The following is a 15648-nucleotide window of genomic DNA, read 5'->3' as shown; positions in this document are numbered from 1 at the left end:
TCTGTGTTCTAATGGGTAGATATATGATTGAAGATTACTTCTGGCTTAGCCAGGCTAAACTTTGGTCCCCCTAATTAGCAGTAGGATTTGTAATCAAAGAAATTTTGAAGCATCAGCACTTTTTGCTATATAGAATAGCCTTCATGGTAGATTTCCCCAGTGTGTGTTCTGGGACTTCTGTCCTATTTCAACTAAAACAGCCAACAGTAGTACTTTTACATTTAATTTTTTTTTTTTCCTAAAAGTTTTTTTCTAAAAGATGAATATGAAACATGAGATATTACAAGAAATATTTTTAATAGTGCTTAATTACAAAAGTATCACTGAGAATTATGGGCAAATTTTGAACAAGAACTTCATGAATTAAAGTAATAAGAACAAAATATTTCTGCTTCTTGATTCTCCTTGACAGTCAGAGACCATGAATAATATCAACCCCAAACACAAGTAGATACATAAGTAACATCGTATGTTACTTATCGTAAGTACATAAGTAGATACGTAAGTAACAAGTAGAAACATAAGTAACATCTGAGTTTTCTGTCAGTTTTTATTTCAACAAAAATATTGGCTTTGGAAAATACTATTTCCATTGGTGCCAACATTATCAAGGGGAGGAGGGATCAACTGTAATGCCGATTAGCAGAATCTCCAATGAGGTATAGAATACAGTCAAATAAAAACCTCTATTTCCATGACAAAAAGAGTGGGAATTTACATCTAGATGAAAATATACTTGAAAGTGAAGTCTGAAATAATTAATCACTTTAAAAGCCATGATAAAATACTTTTGTATCAAGAATGTCAGGTGCCATTGAAACTGATAACAAAGGCACAAGTGTCTGACTGTAGTATTCACATGAAAATCACTTCAGATTTAAATTATAAGATAAAAGACAAATTAAAATTGAGGGCTGCATCATTATCCTTTTGATAACTCCAACATTAAAAGGCAGAGGAAAAATAACCTTCAGTAACCATACGTTCCTAAAGTTTGCTTACAGTTTGTGATAAAATGGTGATCCACTTGGAATGGAAACAAAAATCACTCTCTTAACCTAACGTTACAAGTACCAGGACACAGCAGCCTGTGGGAAAGAACAATCAGTTAAACAAGCATAATATTTACTTTTTTTTTTTTTTTTTTTTTTTTTTTTTTTTTTTTTTTTTTTTTTCCTTCTCAGGAATGAACAAGTCTGGGAAAAAAAAAATCCTTAAATGGCATTCAAAATTTTTCTTGTGTATCTGGTCACATATTTGCAATAAGTGTGTGTTTCTAAATTCTAAATGAAAGCAAGTGATCCATTTTTCTTTTATTATATATATATATATATAAATATATATATATATATTTTTTTTTTAATATGATATTTTACTTCGCCTAAGACCAAACTGGTTGATTCCACACTCATCAAATCAAGAGTCAGAATTATTTTAGCTCTGGAAATTGTAACTTGGATGCTGTACTTAATTACTCTCCTCTAAGTCATGTACAGACCACAGCTGAATTGATATTTCCGTATGAATTATTTTAAAGTATTTAAACTAATTACTACATGATAGCTGGGTGTGAAACAAATGTGTAGGCAAAAGACTGAAAAGCACATTGCAAAAAAATCCTTTTTCCTGTATCTTTCACTGTCTTTCCCTCCTTTTTACTCTTTTCCAAAATTTCTGATTAAATTCAAGTTCCTGCCCTGCTTCTGTGAACAGAACTGATCAGTGAGGAAGGGTAAAGTGAGATAACCTGGAAATGATAGTCTATGCTTTTTATTAAATCAGATGCAACTAAGCCAATGTTGTCATAATGCAGCTTCAATGATTGTGAATAATATGGCTGCATTAAAAGAATATTAAAAGAACAGTCTAAATGGATTTTGGAATGGAATTGCATCTTTCTTCATAAAACCCTTATTTTCTCTTCGTATTTGTGTACACCAGTGCCTAGTGTTTAATCTGCCTTCAGAGAACTGTGTCATGCTTGATCCATTGTTTTACCTCACACCAGCCAAATGAAGTCTAAACCCAGCTACTTCTTTTTGAACTTAAGCAATGCCAATTCTTACTTTGTGATTGTGCCTGGGTATTGACCTGATTTTCCAAACACAAATGTATCAGGTAACCTTTTTCTGTATTACTTAAAGAAGAAAAAATTATATTACCTAAATGTGAATTCTCAATCATGGATATGAATCCGGATTCCAGGTCTCCACTTATTTAGCTTTGTGCCTTTTTTTTTCTTTTCTTTTCTTTTCTTTTCTTTTCTTTTCTTTTCTTTTCTTTTCTTTTCTTTTCTTTTCCGTTTTTTTTTTTTTTTTTTTTTTTTTTTTTTTTTTTTTTTTTTTTTTTAGTTTAAGTCTTGGATGAATAGACAATAATAAGAAAAATTATTTTTTTTTTTGCAGCATATACTAGAACTGCAGTGGAGCATCTGCTGTACAGTAAAACTAAATAATAGTATAGCAATTGTGCTCTCTGACTAATTGAACAAGAATAAATATGTGCTTTACTACACAGTCCTGTTCGGTGTGTGAAAACGAAACTCAAGTGCATGAAATGGATCTGGTCAAAATCTTTGAAGTTAGAAAAAGAAGAAAGACAGTAACATTGAGAATACAATGAAGTACATTTTTGCCAAGTTTTTACTGCAGAAAGGAAGTGGTAAAGAATGAATTTCATCTTGCGGGGTCAAAAGTCAGACTATTATTTTTCTCCAGCCATATATTAGTTCAAAGTCTTTTGAAAAGTTTCTATGCCTGAATTTTAAGCTTCATATTTTCCCCACCTCACCAAGGAGGAAAAGCAAGTCATTCTGTTAAAAAATAATGTGTCAAAGGGAAATAAGAGTCAAATTCAAGTGTTACAGCTTTGCTTGAGGTCAAGAGTTTGTACCATAGTGACGTAACGAATTAATAATTAAATGTTATGTGTCTGCTTCTCTCTCATTTTTTCAAGTCCATCTAATGCTCAAATATGAGATACTAAAGAAACTATCAACCTGCACTATCATCTTCCGTATAGTTTTTAGGTGTTGCTGAAAAGCTGTATATTCATCAATCAATTTTTAGGTTGGAAAAAAAAAATAGTAATTAGATATTAATTTAGACAGAGAACATTCCTGTGTACAGTCTAATGAATTTTCACTGCACTGAAATAGAATGCAGTGTACTACAGTATAATAAAATATAATATAAATATCTAAGTCATGCTGCAAAAACTCATAACCAGTTACAATTGAGTGTAACTAAATGCAAGCAGGACAATGTTTTCTTGCCTTAAAAGTCTATGCAATTATAAAATAGATGCTTTTTATATAGCCAAGAAAGATCAGATGTGCTTTTATGGACTACTCAGTTCTTTTACTGCCTTTCAGCCACTAGTACTCTAATAAAAGTTTTATTCTAAAGGTTTTTAAGTCCAATGTCTATACTCTAGTAATCATGTTTTTTTATTATACCGCAGTCTTATTTACAGAAAAGAGATTGTTCTTCCTAGGTCTTCCTTTGTGAATCTTAATAGATTGTGTGGGGAATAACAGCTCGGTGGCACAGTTTGTGCCTTGGACCCCACTGGATGTCTTTTGGTAGCATCCTAGAACTGTTTTGAAGTAAATAATTGCTGAAGTCAGGCATAACTGAATGAGGCACATACTATCTGCTCTCCTATGCTCAGAGACTGCATTCTGAAATGATTCTGACTTGGGAAAGTGGCATCCTCTCAATTAAGAGTGTTCAAATTTTTTCACATGCAGGTATATTGTCTCTGAATGCCCGATAGAAAGAAGTTGATTAAGTTAACCTAATGGCTTTTAATTCACTGCTATATACAGTACTCGGGGACTCACTTATGCTTCAGTGGTCAGAACAAGTGTTCTCAGACTTCGAAGGTGGTTTTTCATGGCTCATGTTACTGATTACTTTCAGAGAATGGTTTCTGTCCATATAAAATTACGCTTTAGTATAAGTTATTTTATTCAGAGATTAGAGCTATTAGATTACATTTCAACTGAAATAATACATTATTTATGGCCTATGCATACATATAATGCTTAATGTGATTTTTATTTCTGTAGTTGTCCATATGTTCCTTAGGTACAGTCTGTGTTACAGCAGCATTCAGAACTGCAGATTAATAGATATGAAACTATTTTAAACACCTACGGTGTCCATGTATCTCATCTTCATGTCAGCTATAATTCTTGACACTTTTACCCAATGTATTCTTGAAGATTTCAAGTAATTTCACATCTTCTCAAACAGCTATTTAAAACTGAGAGAATAGTGCTTTACTTTGTTTTATGAAGGCATGCTTTTCCTATCTATCCAATCTCTCTGTTTGCAGTTGGAGAATGCTGCTTCTATTCAATATGAATGTTAAGAGATTTTCCTTACTTCACAACAGCTTTCTTGTAATTGAGGACTACTCTGATGTGGTTTTCTCTCCCCTATCACTCACATATAGACATTGATAATATGTCTCCATATTTCTTCTTGAAGATCATGTTATATACAGTATTGTTAAATTTAACAGAGCATAGCAATAATGTCAGAATAAATATTTTGCATGGATGAAATTTAAAGCAGGAAAATGAACACTAAGTAGTTGAGAAGTTTTAAAATATTGGACTGCGCTGTACTAGCTGTACGTGACATGTCAAGAGCAGTGTCATCAAATCAAAAGGATGTGTTATTATTTGAAATTTGGAGGGCTCTTGATATATTCCTATTTGGATAATCAAGGAAATAAAATTTAAATTTTGCTAAGTTTTGAAATCAAATATTATTAACGGAGAAAAAGAATTTCCATTTTAATGTAAAAATGTTAGTGTAAATACTGGATAAATGGCCAGAGGAGAAAATCATAGGATCTTTTACGTTGTTAGTTGTGACTGAATTGCACTTTACTCTTCCCCACCTAAAATGTTGTTGGATTTGACAATAAAAAGAACAAATTAGTTAATGATTATTCTTCCTTAAATTTCCCGTCATTTTCAGCAAAGAAATACAGCAGAAAGAAGAGCTCCTTGATAGTAGTTACATTTTTCAACAGGAAATTTTCTTAAGTTTGACTTCAACATCTGTTTACACTTCTCTTCAGATATTTTTTATGTAACAAAATGTTTATTTGTGGACAATTAAAATTCAGTAACATCAATGGGAGGAGTGATATAAGCTTCTCATACTTTAGTATTCTCAATGTCTCAATCTCTTCCATCTTCTCCAATTAAAATCCAAACTGTGTTTTAAGGAGTTAGTTTGTCTTACATCATTTGTCTTGTGATGTCTTTTTTGTTTGTTTTGTTTGTTTTGTTTTTAAGAAAATAACTGGAGCTCTTATTCTTCTTCACATTTCCAGACATATTTTATGTTTCAATAACTTACTTCTTCAGTCATCCAAATAGAGTTCCTATTGCAACAGAAATAGTTTTTGTTAAACTGAGGTAGGAGAGCATTTGACCATTCCGTGGAACCTGTTTGCATCTCACATTTCACATCGTCCCCAGATATTCAATGTTATGCCAAGGAAGAACGTTTATCCATGTTCTCCTTAGATTTTACGCTCTGGCTTCTCTCAGTTACATTATCCAATTTAGAATGTTAGCTGCAGCCTTTAAAATTTGATGTTCATTATTTGCATTGCATTGTTTTCTTTGGAAACAATCAGGAGAATATGACTTTTGACAGAGACTTCTGCAGGACTGTAAGAGAAATGTTGATGTTTAATACTGATGTTTGCATATCCTAAGTTACGATAAATTCCCTGTATTTTGTGTAACAAAATGTAATGACTTGCCCTGCTGGTTCCTTCTACAAATCTATAACTAATACATTCTAGAGCCTACCTGCACTATTTACACAAGAAATAGAATTTAAGGTCTTTGGGACACGATCCAAGTCAGTGAACATAAAATGTGAAATAATTATGTGTTGAAAGGTATTTTTCTCATAATTAAGGTAAGTCCGTAACTACACTTCAGTCTTATTACAAAACTATGCACAAGAGGGGAAAGAAGGACATGTTTAAATAATTTTGTATGACATGGATAAAAGAAAAAAAGAAAACTGAGAATTGTGATGCATCACAGGAAACTGAATAAGCATAAGTGCTCAGTGACAAATTGAGTGATCATTTCATAACATTTTTTGGTATATTTTTATGTATACAAATGCATACTTCTAACAGCAAAGACTCCTTTACAGTATACTTGTAAGCTGTGTTAAATAAGTAAATATCTTATACGTTTAGATTTAACTTTTTAGATTTATGTACACAAGAAAAGTTCTCTTTTTTGTTACTGGTGCACAGCAATTTCAAATATTCATTCTAACATATGGTTGTAGAATGGTGTCCAAATACTCTGACAGAACATAATCTGAAAACAAAATAATTAATACATCTCAAAGCATTAACCAAATCAATTTAACCTCTCCAACTGGTTGGTTCCCAATTAATACAAAGTATGATGTCCAATCAAAAATAAGAAGTTGTTTTTAATTACTTTAGTATCAGAATATGGATGGAAAAACCTAAATACTTAAGCTAATTAGTGTACTCTTTCTGTTACATAAGAAAAAAATAAGTTATATGATTAATATGAAGTTTTTCATTCTTTATTTTTTCATTTGTACAGAGATTTATGTTCGTGTTTATAGACAGATTTATTTTTATATATATTTTTTTATCTACCTCAGTCAACCAGATATTGCAACGAGAAAATGATACACGTAATTTTATACAATATCACATACAAAGACCACGATATATGCAGTCATTAAATAAATACAGTGGTAAACAATGTCTAAGTGTTAATTGAACCCTCTAGTACACACTGGTAGAAAGTTGGTAGAAAGCTGAAGAAAGTTACTTAGGGCATCTTATACAAGCTGAGAATTTGGCTTTTGGTGATAAAATTACTGTTGGTTGCGTAGTGTCTTTACTGGAGAAAGTAAATTGATGGTGTTTAAATATCTAGCTACATACATATTTTTACATATATATACATAACAGTGATTCCATCAAGACCAATCTTCCCTTCCAAATTCTTTAATTTGTGTTATATCTTTCAATGCATCATTTTTTACTTTGTTTTCTTTGATAATATTAAATGCATATAAAAGTAACATTTTTTATACTTTCACTGACTTTTAAAATTTCATAAATTATTCCAAACACAAAACTTGTAAGCACTGTCATGGACTAAAGTGTTTATTAACCCACCTCAGTACCTGAATGACAGACCCAAAAGGTGGAGCTGGTAACTGACAGAATTAACAGATATGAAGTTACTAATGCCAATGATTTTTAAAAAATATTCTTTTTTCAGAAGCAAAATAATAGCTATGCTGAATTATATATGTTAAGTATAAAGCAGAGTTTTATACATTCTTCTGTCCTATAGTTGTGTGTTTGGAATCAGCAGATGTTAAAACTTTTATCAACTAAGCAAAACTGGCATTTTAACTTCACTGTGAGGTAAATATATTACTTTCAAAATAAGGCATGTTGTAATAACAAAGAGCTATTAGTATTCGAGTTTTACTTACAGCTTTTCCTCTAAAATGGCAATTATCTCTACAAATAAAATATAATATACACATGGCACAATGTAGTGGCAAATACAATAAAGAAAACATATTTCTGAAATCTACTAAACTCAACACTAAAGTGTTGCTGCTGCTAATACCCAGAACACCTGCTAAACCTTTTCCAGATAGCTGTTCTCATGCTTAGTTGACTGCCTACCATTAATGACTGGACTGCTTGTCATTATTTGCTGATCACTTCACTCCCTGAAGAATTAATTGATTGATTCATTGATGTCTTCTTTAGTAATGCAATTACTTTTCATGCTGCGGAGCTGATTCTCTGCTGTGTTGATAGTCCACTTACTGATTTTATTTGCTCAACTAATTATTAATCCTTAAACTTTGCCTCTTTAACTCATCTCTGTCGCCTGTGTATTTTACTTATAATGAGTTTTACAACATAATTGACTCTGCATCTACATGATTTTCTCAATTAATTGTGTTTATACAATTAATTACTTGATTTATTCACCTCTAATTAATTGATCACTGATTAATCTTATCATTTCCTAGCACTGAGTTGCGTAAAGTTTGGTGACCTTAGTCACACATGCTAGTATTTGTCTAGAGCAGACTGTTTCTTTGTTTTTCCTCTCTACCTCTCTTCGTCCATCATCATCTCTTCTACTTTTAAATATTCTTCTAATTGTTTTAGTTTTTATTATTATTATTATTATTATTATTATTTCCTCAACTTAAATACCAGTCTTTAAAACTGTCAAAAAATCTATTTATTATTACTTTTTTGGTTTTGTTTTGTTTAAATCAATTTTAATTGAAATTTCGCATAACCTAGTTAGAGATTAGAGCATTTTTCTGCAAGGAATCTGAATTTAATTCCAAAATATCCTGTATTATTCTGGACTAATCTTAGCAAATTAACTAGAATAATTTAGTAAGATACAGAACTAGATTCACAAAGCATAGGCACAAATAGAAATATTTTACTGATGTAGAGCTAACAAAAAGGCTATCAAACGTTGTTATTCACTTAGCATAGGAATCTCAAGTAGACATAACTTCACGGGAGATGTGTGTCACTATAACTACTCAATACCATAGCATTTCAAACATTTTTTGAGAAAATGAGATGTGACTTAAGAAGAATAGAAAGCCTAGTGTCCAAATCTCCAATGACTTACATTTTTATGATGCATCTCACTTCTGGAGTGGAGCAGACAAAATTCACATTTATTCTGCAATAAATAGGAAATTTTCTGAAAATATGGATTCATTCTGTGGATCACTCATTCTAGGAACGCAGCCAACCAATTACAGACACATATTTTATATGTTCTGAATAATTTTGTTTTAGCCAGGCAAAGTATAAGAAGCAACTAAAAAGACCTTTTCAGTGCCTTTACATAGAAAGACTTGACTGGGTTTAACTGAAGGGAATGGATAGAAAATTGATGAGGACTGAAGAAATAGTCAGATTTAACTGTGTTTCAATTTGTGTTTCAAATCCCGTTAAAGCTCACCCTTTCGCTCTAGTAGTCTTCCCTGTGTATGAAAAGAGTCAAGCTCCTAAATCATGGTATTAGCTACTAACGTGTTTTAGATTCCAAATTCTGCAACAAAATTACATCTTTTGTTTCTAATCTGTCTAAAACATTGTGAACAAATTGAACTATAACAGCTGATGATACACTATTTCCTTCAAACATAATGTAGATAGAGCAAGAACAAATTTATAGCATTGTGCAAATAGAAGGATGCACGTAATTCTGAGATATAAGCAAATAAGCAGAAATATTGAACTGCATTTTGCTTCAGTCCTCATTATAAAAATGTTGTGTTAATGTGGGCACATATGATTGATGTCCTATATTAAAATAGAATAATAGACAATTAGACTAGACTAAAGAATAAGGTTAAAAATTGTTCAGGTACAATTTTTGATATCTGACATGCTATGAGAAATTTGATTTAAAATACTCAGGGAGACAAAGAGACTTAGTTAACCTTATAGCTTTTTGCTTTATCTTAGAGAATATGGTGAAAAGAGCTAAAGATTCATGTCTTTGGAAAAGCACAGATGTGGTACCTGACCTTTAAAAGGGGAATACTATAGATCTATAACCCTAAAATTTAACTTTGTCAGTGGTGAAAAAAAAAAAATTAGTTTAGAGATATCTAGAAGGAAATAAAGAGATATGTGAAAAGACAAATTATTTCAGAGTAATTTTGTTTCCTTTTACAAGAGGTTAAAAGCTTCTGTGGATAAGACAGAACAATAATGTCAAATATATTGATAATTTAGTCATAGATAAGGTTTCCACAGTAATGTTTTTGAAAATAGCTTATGATTCCACATGCATTTTAGAGGACTATTTGAAACTATTACTTAAAATTGACACAAATTTGAAAAATAAGTCCAGAATATTTACTATCATTTTGGTCTGACAAACTGGGAGAACACCAAAGGTAGAATTTTTTTATTCTAAATTTGATATCAGTCAAAATGTCACAGAAGTTTTTTTGTGAATCAGTAGAATGTATGTTAAATCTACAGATGAAAGTAACTTCTGCTCTATGGACAAAGAGGACTAGACATCATATCTATAATTTGGAAAAATAATATCAAAAATATAATTTGAATAAGATTCGGTTTTCTACACTTAATATACAAGTTTACATAAGTTGAAGACATAGTATGGCTTACTTAACAGTTTTTCCAGAGAATTACATTCAAATTTTACATGAGAGGTAGTTTGAGAGAGTGTACTGTTATGAGGAAGACAAACAAGATGCTAAGATATACAAAATGATTCTATATAAGTAAAACTTGCAAAATAGTCCTAAAATGTTATTCTTCAGAAGTAAAGAAGGAATTGGAATGCTGTGACCAGTTCAAGGTGTCAGCTTTCCAGGAAGGTTGTAAGCATGGTGAGAAAAGTTACTACAAGCCTGTTACAATAGCCCTAAGGAAGGCTTGAAGAAATTTAACCTCTTAAGTCTAGTGAGAGCAAACTGAGGCTTTTAGTTGTAGGTCACAAATTCTACTTCCTGTGGTCAACTGATAGTTCAAGAAACTATGGCCTTAAATTGTAGCCAAGGAAAATTAGATATCAGAAAACACTTTCAAAATGCAAGGTTGGATAAGCCCTGACTAACATTCCTTAGGCACAATAGAAAGTATAAACAACAGCCTGATACTATCACAGGACTTTTCCTTGACAAATTCACTCTCTTCCCACAGTGTTCTTCAGACCTCTCATATTTTTTCCATTTATGCTCCATTTTCATTCAGTAGAAATTATGGTAAGACATACTTTTTCAAATTAATTCTGGGTTATCAAAAAAACCAACAAAAAAAAATTATTTAAGCTCACTGAATAAGCTGTCACTATTGTTAGATTAAAAATGGTCATTAAAATGGGATTCCAATGTCAAAACCTAGATAGTTTTTTTTATTCCTCAAGGAAATACCAAACACTCATTGATGTATTCCTCATTCTTCATTCACTTAAATGAAATAACGAAAACCTACTCATCAGTCCAATTTAATCAGGATTTTCAGTTCTTTTGCTTCGGAACATTTAGAGCTGACAGATTCTCTAAAACATTTGCCTCCAGGCCAAAAGTTGAATTGCTTACTGTTTACAGATGACAACAAAAGCATCAAGATCTTTTGAAGAAAAAGTATTGCAGAAGAAATCTGAGTACTAAAGAAATACTTTTAATTCTTCCAAGATCAAGCTTAGATTGGCAATATATTTTGAATGCATTACAAATGTAATTCACTTGTGGTTTTCACTTGTCTTTCTTAGCTGTAATTCTAGTAGAGTCAATGAGTCAGTGAGGTTTCATATTCTACATAGACACAGAGAAGAAAAGACAATTCAAGGTTGATAATATGTAAGAATTTGTGATAGGGGGTAGTTTTTGTGTGTACCAAATCCAGTGTTACAGAGTGTGCAAGTCAAAATGGACCCTCAGAAAGGATTTGGACAGCTACAAAATCAGATAACATACGTACAGGAAATGTGAATGTGTACCTTAGCTTTTCCACAAAGCAACATTCCTCCTGGTACTCAAATGCTAACTAAACGCACTTCTTTCTTTTTAATTCCTATTTTTGAAAAGCAGTCTGAGACATTGTGAAAATCTTAGCTAAGAGGATAGAAAGTCTTCAAGATTCTGTTTTAATAGACTAAAAAGTGCTTAATTGTTTGGATGCAGACTGTAAACCCATACAAACTCAGAGTTTTGGTTCTTTGTAGATAGGGGAAAGTGCTGAGAGATTATGAGATGGAAATATTCAGTGAAGTTTTCAAGACGCAGAGACCTGAGATAAAAACAAAACAGAGCATTGTCATTTTTTAACAGCTTTAATCATGCATAACACTCTGTTCTAATGAATATGTATGAGACAATGATGAACACGAATGATTGATATCTATGATTCACAGAGTGAAGAAGCTTATCTATATGCAGATTAAGTACCTCATAGGAAAATATTCTTCCTCTTCTCCCTGTGCACTGTGTGCCAAAACTTGGATATTTCTTTCTGTAACAACTTTATACATAGAAGAACTGAACTTGTCTATTATTTTAAAATGCTTACATTTTAAATTACTAGAATAATTTGGAAGTTTACATAGCAGATACTATGCAGAGAACTATTCTAAAAGATTGAGGAAGCATTAGAAAAAAAAAAAAACACTGAGTATAATTAGGTTATCTTTCATATTAATATTATTTAACAGAGCTAACTTTAGAAATGGAATAATGTAAAGTACTGTAAATTCATTATAACAGTGGTGATCATGAACATAGACTCAAAATTATTGGTTAAATATATTTAGTCTTGGAGGAATTGAGCCTTTCTCATGTCAGTCTGAAATTTCTCTTACACAGTATCAATCCATAAAAAGCATAAATGTTGTCTTCTGAAATCAGATTGCATGTTTTTATATAGCTCAGATTCCTCATTATTGAAAATGGAATAAAATATTGGCCTAAGGGAACTAATGAGATTTGTTGATAATTTCTATGTGATTTAAATCTTAATTTTCTTATCACACAAGTGTTGTGACTAACATAAAATGCCAAGCGCCATTGTATGAGGGAATAAAAAAATGAGAAATCCATGGAAATCTTAGATTCACATTTTCCACCTTTAAATACAAGTATCAGCCCTGTAAAACACTGCATACACTTCAGTGCATTTCATAAACAATGCAGACAGAAGAACTTTGAGATATCTTGCTGCAGGTTGAGAATGGAAGATAAAATAAGTCTTTGGTGAGTAACACTGGAGTTGATCTTTTTAGATTTTTCAAAGCTCCTGAGGGCAGAAGATAAAACAAATAATTGGTATACAATGAATTAATGATCAAATAATATGTTTATTTATATGTAAAATATTTCTGTATTATTAAATTATTTTTTTTAGAAACTTTTAGAGTCAGTAATTAAAAAAAAAAGAGAGAGAGAAGAGATAATCCACAGGTGAGTAGAAAATCATAATTACAGATGTCAATATTTCCATTATCTCAGCACTGTGCATGTCTACTTCATGACTAAAATTACGCGAAAAATGCCTCAAATACAATGTATCCATGATAAACTTAGCCATGTTCCATGTTCTTGTGTACCTCACTTGCCCAAAACATCATTTCTAAGTACTTTTGGCATGAATTATATGCAGATTAGAATGACTTGTGCTTTGCTGAACAGAGCAGAAAAATTACTACAAAATATCTGACAGCATTTTCAGACTGAGAAACATAAGCAGGCACACATATGTTCACATATAGATAATAAAAATGTATCAGCATAACTGTTGAAGGGAAGGAAGGTTTTAGATTATCTCTGTTACTGAAGATATTATTCTAGTGGACAGTGTAGAAATATTTTTGTATGTACCTAATCTTTTTGGTCTGAAACTGAAACAAAAAATGTTAAAGCTACACACAAGTTATTCTTAACTGTTTTGACAGTTGGGTACATAATAGTTACAAAGAATGATTTCATATCTAAGGCATACATGAAAGTTGTCATGAGTTTAGAATGAGGGCCATGAATAGTGATAGAATTTTTCTGTGGGGAGGGAGTGTGATCTGTAGGTTGTGAGTCATGAATGGTGGGAGGAAAATACATTCTGCAATAAATTCATGCACTATGTAATCTGTGTTCTTTGGAGGCTGTTATTAATACAAACTTGTTAAGAAGTTTGCCCTTGTAATATGTTTTAAATTTCTTCTTGATTATCATTAATGTCAGATGATGGATACAATAAGTGACTCAATACTTGGCTAGATGCATGTCCCAACTGAAAAGCGCATTTCAAGCCTTAATCTATTATCAGACTGGGTACATAAGGGGTCTTAAAAAATTTCTTCTTCATTATTTCCATGAGGACATTTAGTATCTGTATGAAGTATGTAAGACCTGAACAGCAAATAACTGTAAGACACTGAAATTGGAATACTTCCCTGTTTCACCACAAAAACCATTCATAGTATCTAAAAAAATAAAAATAAAAAATAGTGCTACTAGAATTATTTTAAAGATAATTAATATGTACTCTTCCTACAGACACGTAAGCCACGGAAATGTATATATTTATATATATTCCTGTAGTTAACAAAATACGCAAGTTAGAGATGTAGTCAACGAAATACGCAAAGCGGGGGCTGTCAAGGTCACCAGGCGTAACCAGGCGTAATCTGTGTGGGCCCCTTGCGTGGTCAGCTAATACGTGAAAGGGGGGCTGTAACAGTCATCAGGCTCTGCGGGGGCTCCTTGACTCATGAGAAACCATGATGAGACATGGCAAGACAAGACATGCCACATGTCTATTGGACACAGATAACCGTAACACGGGTGATTGGTAGCACTGTGATATAAGGGACAACTATAAGAAGAGTGTGTTGCTTGCAATAAGGGCCATTTGCAGCTCACCACATTGGTGTCATAAAGCGTGTGATTTGGCCGGGGCTGTCTGAGCACTTCACGACGGGACATTATTCAGAGGTTGCCGAAGCAAAGGCAACATATTCCTTGCTATGTATTCCATTATTGTGATTGAAGAATATCAGTAAAAAGCAAGAAATCCAGCATAACCAAAACATGAATTAGTCTATGGTATGAGAGAAAAATGATCTAATTCCAGGCAATCCCAAATCTTTCTTGGTTTTGGTTAATAAAAATGTTAAATATTGCTGCTTCCATTACATACCCACAAAGAACACCACCAGTCTCCTCCCAGGCATCCAAAACACTGACTGCACTCATCCAGCCTGTTCCTTATGTGATTATGTTAAATGCATCGTAGCATCCAAGACCTGAATTTTGACAGAGCACTGAATTTTTTCCTGAATGACCATTTGGAGTAAGAATGTTCTGCATAATTAAATATACATACACTTCAAATTTACTTGATGGTAAAATATTGATGGTTTAATTTCTAATTGTATTTTAAAGTTTTTTATTATTTTATAGAATAAATTACATTATATAATGAGTAATACAATTTCATTAACACAGCCAATATATTTAGCTTTTGATATAGAAATATATTCTGCTGCTTCAATCAGAAACTTATTATGTATCTAGGCAATTTAAGTGATGGATGATTATTTTTTATTACTTTTTTATTAGATGACAAAAATGGTGATAATCTTGAAGGTATTGAGAAAAGTTTGTATGTGAAGAAAACTATTTTAGGCAAAAGAATAATTCTACTAAATATTTTGGAGCTTTGTTGTTTACTGGGATAAAAAAATTATATGAACAATGTCTAAGAGTAAATTTCAACAAAAATTCCTGAATGGGCTCTTAAGCCTACTTCTCTCAGCTAGTCAGTGCACTGAGTACTTCATGCCTGTGTTCAATTCCCATCCAGAATAATATTTTTATCTAATTTACTATATTTTAATATTTTTAATAAATGATATAATAAGAAAAGGTGAGGGCAAAATTTCAAAAGCAAATGGACTTTAAGTGAGGTGTGCTAAGATTTAATATTAATGAAATACAAGCTATTTAGCAATTGCTTTAGAGAAGTCTGCCTTAATTTACTGTATTTTTAGTTTCGCTTTTTGATATTACT

General features: G+C 31.8%; 1 protein-coding gene and 1 long non-coding RNA gene across 2 annotated transcripts in view; one reads left to right on the top strand and one right to left on the bottom strand.

Moving 5' to 3' along the window:
• Positions 1-15648, bottom strand: part of TMX3 (thioredoxin related transmembrane protein 3) — a 535825-nt gene that overhangs the window by 188113 nt on the left and 332064 nt on the right. The window lies entirely within an intron of this gene.
• The window catches only part of LOC128091506 (uncharacterized), an 82771-nt gene continuing 69351 nt past the window's right edge, over positions 2229-15648 (top strand). Inside the window, exon 1 of the long non-coding RNA XR_008211434.1 lies at positions 2229-2356. This is a non-coding gene — a long non-coding RNA (uncharacterized LOC128091506). The remainder of the gene's footprint in view (positions 2357-15648) is intronic.

This window comes from Tympanuchus pallidicinctus, unplaced genomic scaffold (genome assembly GCF_026119805.1).
Source record: "Tympanuchus pallidicinctus isolate F22 unplaced genomic scaffold, pur_lepc_1.0 scaffold5, whole genome shotgun sequence".
NCBI lineage: Eukaryota > Metazoa > Chordata > Aves > Galliformes > Phasianidae > Tympanuchus > Tympanuchus pallidicinctus.
Note: the sequence above shows the minus strand (reverse complement) of the source record. Positions and strands in the feature narration are given on the sequence as shown.